Genomic DNA, 10,336 nt, shown 5'->3' on the forward strand with positions numbered 1-10,336 from the left:
CATTGCTTCCAAGTAGTTATGGGCATAGAAATGTCAACACGATAGGTTATAAACCTCAAGTTGTGTGCTAGTGAAGAACTATAGGTTTTATCCTTGATTAGTTCTTGAAACTTTCAAGACCTTTAAGACTCCCACTGTCCTCTTGACATATAAGACTCTCTTGTCAAGAACCATTCCTTGACAAAACAAATATTCAAGGGATTGTGTGAATTCTTATCAAGACTAACACTTCATGCAATTGGCCTAAGTTGATCTCTGTTTTATCCAAAACATCACAACTTACCAATTTCAAATGTACAAGAGTAGAAAACATTTTACGCTTACATTTGAATAGTGTTAATAACCTTTTTTAAGATGTGTCACTCAAGTTACAATCTTGGAGTATGAACTCTAAGACTTTGTTTTTGGAACGAAGTATGACTCATCTTCTTGATTTAACCATTCCAACAATTCATGTCTCCTCTTCTCAGCCATAACAATGCACTAAGTGTTGGAATAGTGTCTAAGGCTGCAACTATATTAGGCAAGTATTTGACCCGGTTGTGTATTGTCCTTTTAGGTTGCCTTCACCATAACAACTTGACAGGATGATTTATAATGAGAGAAGAAATATTATTAATATATTATGAGAATAATATAAGGAATAATAATATTGTTATTTGATTAATATAAGTCATAAATTAATTAGGAATTAATTTGGTGACTTAAAGAGATTAATTGAATAAAGGGGCATAAACTGTCAATTGTATGATAGTTGTACTTTGGGCTATAATCCCTTATGGATAATGGGTGGACAGTTTTGGGGGTTTGGAAGGACCTAGAAATAGTCCAAGGCTTATCAATTAGGAGATTGGATTGCTTAGGGCTTAAGTTATCCAATTAGTGTTTAAGGGTGAAACCCTAGGAGGCTCACTAGTATAAATAGACCCTTAGGGCTAAGGAAATCGGTACACTCTTGCTTTGAAGAAACCCTGGCCGATTTCTTGCCCTCCTCTCTCTCTCTCTCTCTAATCATCCTCTTGCTAGTTGGTGTTTGTAAGCCATTAGAGGAGTAACAATTGTGACTCTATGCTCCAAGGACAAGAAGATTCAAGCAAGCAACTCAAGGTAATCTTCTAGATCTGTTTTTCATATATGATTTGAATGTTCTTCATTAGATCTATCAATCAAAGTCTAGGATATATTGCATGTTCAATTAGAGAAACCTAGATCCAAGCATTAGGGTTTGCATGTGCACATAGGAATGTTCGTATGGCTCAAACCCATCACTAAGATGTCTTTAGACGATTAATTGTGATATGGTATCTTAATCATTAAGATGATCATAAAACATGATACTAAATTACTCTCCCATCTTTTCAGATTTGAGAAACTTTTATCTTTCTGCCTAATTTGATTCTTCTCATTCGTTTTGCAATACATCGAATATTTTCCAATGTTTCAGAATTATACTTAAACTTGTAAGTAACCATATTTACTGAGCTATAGTAAATTATGACGAATAGTCTTATCGATCTTTTGTGGTGGACTCTGACCAGTGAACAAGAATGTGTACCCGATCCCTTAGTCCTTCACTTGACTCACACATCCATGTGAACAAGTAGTTAGTCTTAATTTTTCCAGTGCTCGAAAGTTCTCATTCATCATGCTATACAACTTGCATGATTCCAAGTTTCTATCCAACTAAAACTTGGATGATGAGAATCTTTCCTTATTTGGTAAATTTAGACACTACCACAAATGAAAGAATCAAATTCATATTTCCACTCTTACTCTTAATGGAATCTTATACGCAACACAAATTTTCACAAATGCCATTGTAAGGATATTTTAAAATAATAAAATCAAAAGATTTACCTTTTATTTTAAAACTTCGCGGAAAAACTTATCCTTACAATCCATATGAAAACTTGTTGTTATCTATTCCTAAGCAAAATATCATAACTCCTAAGAAGTAGCTCAAGAATCCAATCTTCAAACTATGCGATAGAAATCCATCTACGCGATTAGATTTAACATATTCTTTCTTTAAGTTTCTTCACTTTTTCTTTGATTCTTAAAACATCAACATGTGACCTAGTCACATCATGTATCAAGAATCTCATAATAGAAACTTAGCAGAGTTAGATAGTGGACTTTACCTGAAGTAGAGTCAAACTTATTGACTTTAACATCCTTAGGTAAATTTGGCAGCTTCGCAACCAATGCCCCTTTCTTTGGCAATATAAACATATGGACCCTTTGGTAATGGGACTATCTTAGACTTAGTTTTTCTCCTTACCATTTGGTCAACCGAGTTGACTATGGCCATTCCCTTTCCATTGGGAAGAGAATGCTTTTTCAGGATTTCCAGTGTCATCATTGTCAATGTCCATAAAGTTTTTAGGAAGTTGATCTTAGCAAATAGATAAGATCATTAAGGGTCTTGTCATAGTCTGTTTCATAGGTATTCCAAAACAACTCACTATATGACTTAGAAAGTAGTTAAGCCACTAACTTTCTCAAGACTTTGACACCCAACTCTCCCGGCTTGTCAATATGTGACTTCATCTCCAAGATGTGATCACACATAGACCTTTGCTTGCCAATAGGGCTTGAGTGACCTTAAACTTTTCACGAACTTGTGGGTTAGGGAGAATAATTGGAGGAGGAGAAAGAAGTATGATTTCCATGGGACATCATCCTCATTTAGGAAAGCTTGTTTCAAGAGATTTGGGAAGATCATAAATGTCTAAACCAGACATCTCTTGGGAGATATTCAAGATAGTTGATTTAAAGTCGTTAATATAACACCCAATATGAAATATTAAGGCTAGGACCTAACACAATACTTTTATAACTTGGAAGAGGGATGCCGTAATCCAAGCTATAAAATATTTGAAGGTAGGCGAATGACGATTCACCAATTTCCACCATGAAAACGAAATATATATTATTAGGTTTTAATTAGTTTTTGAAACTCCTAGATCTTTGAGATTCATTGAACTGTTCAATGACATGTTTCGATCTCAAGTGTGCCCTTTAGGTTTTGTGACTGGGATGCCGAGGATCACAAAACAAGGTGTGAAGTAACCATGCAAATTACTTGGTACCCTTAAGTGTTTACCCCTCAATCGATGTACCGGTTAACGACACATGCTCCATCGATACTATGATAAATATTAAGTAACCCTTTTCCTACCTTTTTAAATACGAGTTAGTGTGCCGGTTAACCATACACGCTCCACTAACCGACTTAAACAAACTGCAAAGTGTAATTTCATGGATTAGCACCTTATTCACTTTTTCCTAAGTAGCTATGATTGGGTATTTATAAAAGGTTTAGTTACTTAGTATTTATCATTAATACTTTTAATGAAGGGAGAATTATAGTCCTTGTCCTAACCATTCGGCTAACAACCCTCCATCGGTCAAGGAAGTGGTAGGTGATAGTGGACACCCATTAAACTGCCAGTTTATAGGCAGTAACCTTATACCCCCTTTATAGACCGGCTTCATGAATGAGGCCTACTAACGGTAAGACTGACTTTGTTCTTATACATACATACATACATACATATATATATATATATATATATATATATATATATATATAAGTATTAAATATTAATATTATAATAGTATAAGGGTGTATTTTAAACATTTAAAATACTTGGTGGTTTAATCTATTAATTAAACTATACTCTTAATTTAATTAAGCTTAAACCATGCCTTTATGGAATTATTAACTCTTTTAATTAGACACTTTAATTAATTTAATGAAGTCCATAAAGTTTGAACTTTAACTTTTAAAATTCTTGGGTTTGGAATTAAAGTGTATATGGGGTTTGACTTTACAAATTCCAAAACTTTCAAAAAACTTATGGTTTCCATAACTTATGAATTTTAAAGTGGTTTAATGGAAAAAAACCCTTCAAGTTCCATAACTTGTAGACAAGTTATGGAAGACTTTAAACGCATTAAAAATGTGACTCTTCATTTTTTCATAACTTATGGAAATTTTATGAGTTTTAAAATTCAAAAATGTGACTTTTCATGTAACTTGAGGACAAGTTACAAAAACACATATTATGAACAACTTCAAGATTAATTTGGATTGAAAACAACTATCTCATAATTTTTCCTATTAATCTAAACAAACTCATAAACATGAACATTCATAATCAACATTTTTCAAGCTTCATATAAACATGTATGAAACTTGAAACATTGATTATTATGCTTTATTTGGATGAGAATAAACATTACCATAGTATCAAAAAACAAATTTTATGAACAAAAACACTTTGCGGTAATGATTCTAATCCAAATCAGGCCAAAAAACTCGAAGATAAGCTGTTAGGTGGTCCAACTCGTCGAGTGCATGAACCAACTCGACGAGTTGGATGAATTTGTTCATGGACTCGTCGAGTCCATCACTGGACTCGTAGAGTCTGCTATCCTGACAGCAAAAAATTCAATTTTTTCCAGTTTTTTTAGCAACTTGCATCAAGTATAATTGAAAACAACCCATGGCTCTGATACCACTGTTGGGTTTTGGTATACTACAACATCCTATGGTGAACATACAACCCTAAATACATTGGATCTATTTTTTCACTAATTATACATGCAAATGGTTTCCAAGGTATTAATCTTACAACTAGCATGCATTTAACATAAAAATAAAATATACTAGTTAGCATGACATACCTTTTGATGGAGCTTGAATTCTTGGTGTATTTGGCCTTAAAGAGCTTAGCCACAATAGTGTGGAAGCCTCAAATGGAATCACAACACCTCATGGACAAAGGATGAACTTGAGAGAGAATTCCATGCACACAAAAGACACGATGAACTCTAAAAAGATACAAGTGGCGATTTTGGGCAATGAAGTATCTATTTATATGTGGGATTTCTAGGGTCATGGATATAACCTAAATCCATACCCATGGGTTTTATGATCCATGGTTCATGTGTCCTAACTCTTTATGTATCCATACATAAATTTGGTCCAACATGGATCATAAGCCCAACACATATAAATATAACTAATTATCATAATTAGTCCCCATATATTTAATTAGTCTCTTTCGAACACTAAATTAATTCCAAATTAATTCTTGATCAATACTAGTTAAAACATATGATTTCATATTAATATATTATTACTTATAATATATTAATAAACCATAAATAACCTTCTCTCAAAAGTCCATCCTAACAAATTGTCCTGATGATATGCAACCCAAATGGACCACGCTACTCTCGGGTCGAATACATACCAATAATAGCTATGGGCTTAGACACCTAATCCAACAGGATGGTTATTCTGTATGCTAGTATTAGGTTATGTATATATGATTTGTATGTGAGCGGGGCTTGATGATTATGCAGTATGCTACTATCTTTGTGATTTTCGTATGTGTTTGAATGTTATATGATTATATGGTTATATGTTTAGTGGGCGGGGCCAGTTATGCGAGTGTGGGTAGGGCCCGTATCTCAATGGGCGAGGTCTGTTATGTGAGTATGGGTGGGGCCCATATCTCAGTGGGCAGGGCTCGTTATGTGATAAGTTATGTATAGTATGTGGTATCTTGGGGAACTCATTAAGCTTTGTGCTTACGATTTTCAATTTATGATTTTAGGTACTTCGTTTTTCAAATGGAAGAGCTCAGGATGTTTGTTTGCAGGGCATACATCACATGCTTCAGTATTCTGTGATTTACTCTGATCCGATGATGTAAATTTAGATTTAAAAAACATTATCATTTGATTGCATCGAAAATGGATCATTTCTAATTCATGATAACATATTTCAAATATATATTATACGTTGATGTAAATTTAGATAAAAAAACATAATCATTTGAAAAATAGTTTTCTTGAAGGTATGCATATATTTAATGTATGTACCCATTTACATCTAATTTAGGTTGTTAACTACCTTAGAGGTATATGGTTTATACTCCTAGTCTAAGGTTTAGCTTAACATTTAGCGTTTAGGGGTGGGAGAATAAGGGTGCAGAGTGGTAAATAACTAAATATAGACATTTTTGGCATTGGTTAAAAATTACAACATAAGCCTTCAACAAAATCCAATGGTGATTTTTTTTTGCAATAAATAGTTTCCTTAGTTGATTAGGTGTCTTGGATACCGCCATTTATTTTAGAGCAATTAACACACCTATGTTCATTGATTAATTAAACTATACATGGTATGGAATTTGTTTTTACCAAAAACATATTTAAGTATGGATGTTTTTTTTTAGTAAATTGATTTTTGAATTCTATGTAAGTAATTAAATTTTGATCATTTTTCTTAAAAAAAGAACATTTTTCTATAAAAAAATTTAGTTGTGTATTATATAACTTATTCAAGAATACAACTCACAATTTATTTTTACAAATTTAATAGGTAACAAAGCCAAATTTTGTAACACCCAAAATCTAGAAGACCCGGAAAGGAAAGAAAACCCTAAGTCAAAAGGTTCAACTTGTCGAGTCTAAGGAGGAACTCGACGAGTCAGAGCGGGTTCCGTGTCGCAGAATAAGTGGCCGACTCGGCAAGTCGGTGAGTGGACTCGATGAGTCTGGTCTGGGTTGGGAAAGCCCTAGTTTCGGGACTTGGTACCCTATTTAAGCATCCTATTCTCTTCCCTGGGGTTCATTACAGCCTCTCTCGTCCACAACCCCAAAACCCTAGCCACCTAACTTCATTCTTGAGCTTATGGTGAAGATTAAGGTCCATTGGAGTGGAGTTTGAAGGCTTGGAAGAAAAGAGCAAGGAATGAAGAGTAGATCCAACCTCCATATTGACTTGGCAACTGTTAGGAGGTAAAAAGTCTGGACCTTGAGCTTTCAATTGATAGATCCCCTTTCTAGCTTGCCTTTTTGTGACATTTGGATCATTTCCAAGGTTAATCTGAGTATTAAACCCTTGAGGATGGATTTGGACAACAGGTCTGATACTCTTGAGTTTTAGAAGCTCAAAGTTGTTGGCTTTATCCAGCTGAGATCCTATTTCATGACCTAGACCTTCTTTCTAGCTTGGAGTAAGAGTTTTGGCTTCATAACACCTTGCATGCACGTAAAGTTGGCAACTTTACGTGCAATGCTAGCATAAGGAGTCCAAATCTACGAGTATGAGGTGTCTGAATGGACTGGAATTGGCATAATAGAGTTGTCATAAGATGGACTCGACGAGTCACTTCACGGAGTCGACGACTCGGGTTGCAAACTCAAACCCTTCTGTTTATGAGTCGGATCAGTGTGAGGGGCTAAAGAAGGACTCAGCCAGTCTGTGTCCGTAATGGACATGAAGATCATGGTACTCGACGAGTTCAAGGAGGAACTCGGCGAGTCCAAGGCAATCTCCTTAGCTTATGAAGATAGACTCAACGAGCTGTAGAACAACTCGGCGAGTCGGTTGAAGATAGTCCTGAATGTTTAGCTGAAGGAGAACCCGTCGAGTTGTTTCTAGACTCGAGGTTGTTTTGGGATTTGAGGAGCACAGACTCAACGAGTTGGTGGAACAACTCGACGAGTCGAGTCAACTAGAAGTTGACTCTGACCATTGACTTTGATCGTGAGAAGGACCTTGACCAGAGTTGACCTAGTTGACTTCTGGAGGACAGTTAGGGTAATTGTTATTATTGGTACTGGTTGTTGGGGGAGCTAGAGGAGCAGCGGTTCAAAGAGTTATCGAATAGCAACCAGAGGGTTATCAACAGCTTCAGCAGTTTGAGGTGAGTCTCCTCACTGTTTGTATGGGTCTATGACCATAATGCCGACCCATTTAGTTTATATATGGTAGGAAGACCCCGGGGGGGGGGGGGGGGGGTAGGCCTAGGCATTATGCATGAAAGACCAGGAGGCGGCTCCTGGCACACAATATGTTATTATGTCTGATAGGAAGACCCGGGGGTTGGCCCTAGGCAACATGTATGAAAGACCAGGAGGTGGCTCGTAGCGCACTATATGCTATTATGTATGAAAGACCAGGAGGTGGCTCCTAGCACACCATATGCTGAGTAGCCTAGTAGGGTAGTATGTATAGTTGTCTTTGTGATGCTTGCATGGAAGACTAGGGGTGGCCCTTGGCACTTGTCTGTAAGACCCAGGGAGTGGCCCCAGGCTTGACCAGGAAGACCACGTGCGGCCCGTGGCATAACCGCAAGACTATGTTTGGCACATAGCACCTTAGAAAGACTATGTTTGGCACATAGCACCTTACTTGATTATGGATATGATGGTTATGTATGGCTCATGGTTACGTATGGCTCATGGTTATGTATGGCATGTATGGATCAGTTGATATGTATGGTATGTGGTATCTTGGGAATCACTAAGCTTTGTGCTTACGGTTTTCAGTTTTGATTTCAGGTACTTCGTGTTTAAAGGAAATGAGTCGGCTTGATCGTAGCGCATCAAACTATGTTTTCCGCACATGAGATCTTTGGGATTGCACTCTGATATGGTTTTATGATAATATGTTTTGATTACTGACACTTTGGATTTGACATGATATATCATTATGAATGTTTTTATACTGATGGTTTTATGTAATAACTTATTTAAAAATGAAATTTTTGGTCTGGAAAAATTGAGATGTTACAAATTTCTTGATATTTAGCGGACCACCAACAACAAAACTATTTTGCGAGCATAATCTTATTTGACATATTCAAGAACTATCTTTGGCTTAAGAAGCTTCTTTGAATGTAACATAAATTTGGATCCACAAATTCAAATTACCAAGAGATAATAAAAACAATTACTATGAAATAATACAAACTTCACGTTATATATGATCCACAAATTCAAAATAGGAATTAGAAAAAAAGTTTACCCAAAGTAAACCTGCAGGTTTGCCCAAATGCTTCGAAAAAAAACATATATAATGATATTAAAGTGGTAGGTGGTTCATAGTCATGCATCAACGATCACTCTTCATCTAATTAAACTACCAAAATTTAAACACAATGTATAAAATGTATGTGAACAAAAATCATTGAGATTAGTTAGTTACCAATGATAAGCATGAATTAGATGATTAATAAAATTCACATATGCATTACATAGAATAGCTAGGTGAAAAAGATCGATAAAGGCAATTTAAAGGTTTACCTGATGCGACATGGGTGTGATTAATAGTAGTACCCTTACATAATATAATTTATTTAATTCTGGTACATACGCAACAAATGCCATTTTCAATGAGAGATGACAGAATATCTGAATCAATGGATTGATTATATTACATAGACATCCATCACACTTTTCATTTAGATCATATTTCTCGAGAACGATGATATGCTTTCCAATTTTAGTGGTTAAATAAAAAATAATAAAACCACACAATAAAGTTGTTAAAATAACAGAAGCTTCCTTACCAAAGAAAAGTAGAAACAATATAGAGTTAGATGATGTGAATAACAGGCTAGCTAAAGGAACCCCACTCAATTTAATGAAAATGTTATCTTCCTTCCTCCTTCGTACTTGTACATAACAACAAAACTTGTAAAACATTTTTTCCCCTTTTGATAACATAGCTCCAATAAGCATGGTTTTACTTTTCTATATGATTATAAAATATCATAACTTTTTAATATTTCAATAAAAAAATATAATAGAAAAATAGCATGTTTGACCTCAAAGGCATAATGGTTTGTGTGCATTGACTTTGTTTTTACAGCATAAAGATACCTACCCTGCCTAGAGTAAAACTTAGTTGTAGTAAGATATCCTCTTGTTTTGGCTGTTAGATAACCTGGAACAATGAATAGAAACTATAACAACACCGACAGTCAAACATATAGAAAAATACAAATCATTGAATCACATTATACACACACACAATCACATATGAACGTTCACGTACACACACTTGACACATACACAGTCACACACTTTCTACGTTTGGCACACACAAACACTTCCTATACATAATTAAAATATTAATCATATTTGTTTTTCTCTTTTCATATGCAAATATATCCAAGAAAATAGTATTAATAAAGAAAAGCTCCCACCAGTAATGTGAAAAGTATACCTTGGCTTACTTCTAGAAAAGGAACAGGTGGAGTTTAAACATGTGAACCAGCAAAAGACGATGATTATAACAAGAAATTGGAATAAGAACACAAAATAGACACATAGAAGTAGATCTTACTCAATTCCATCCTTCCTAAGCACCACAGACGTTGATCATCCTTTATTCCTTCTTGAAAAAAAGTGACAAAGTTCTCTATATTGTCTCTCTAATATCGTCCTTCATGTGGAACACCTAAACACAGTGACACGGAGTAATCAGAGAGAGAGAGAGAAGTACTCTGCGTTGATACCACTGCTT

This window comes from Lactuca sativa, chromosome 2, assembly GCF_002870075.4.
Source record: "Lactuca sativa cultivar Salinas chromosome 2, Lsat_Salinas_v11, whole genome shotgun sequence".
Classification (NCBI taxonomy): domain Eukaryota; kingdom Viridiplantae; phylum Streptophyta; class Magnoliopsida; order Asterales; family Asteraceae; genus Lactuca; species Lactuca sativa.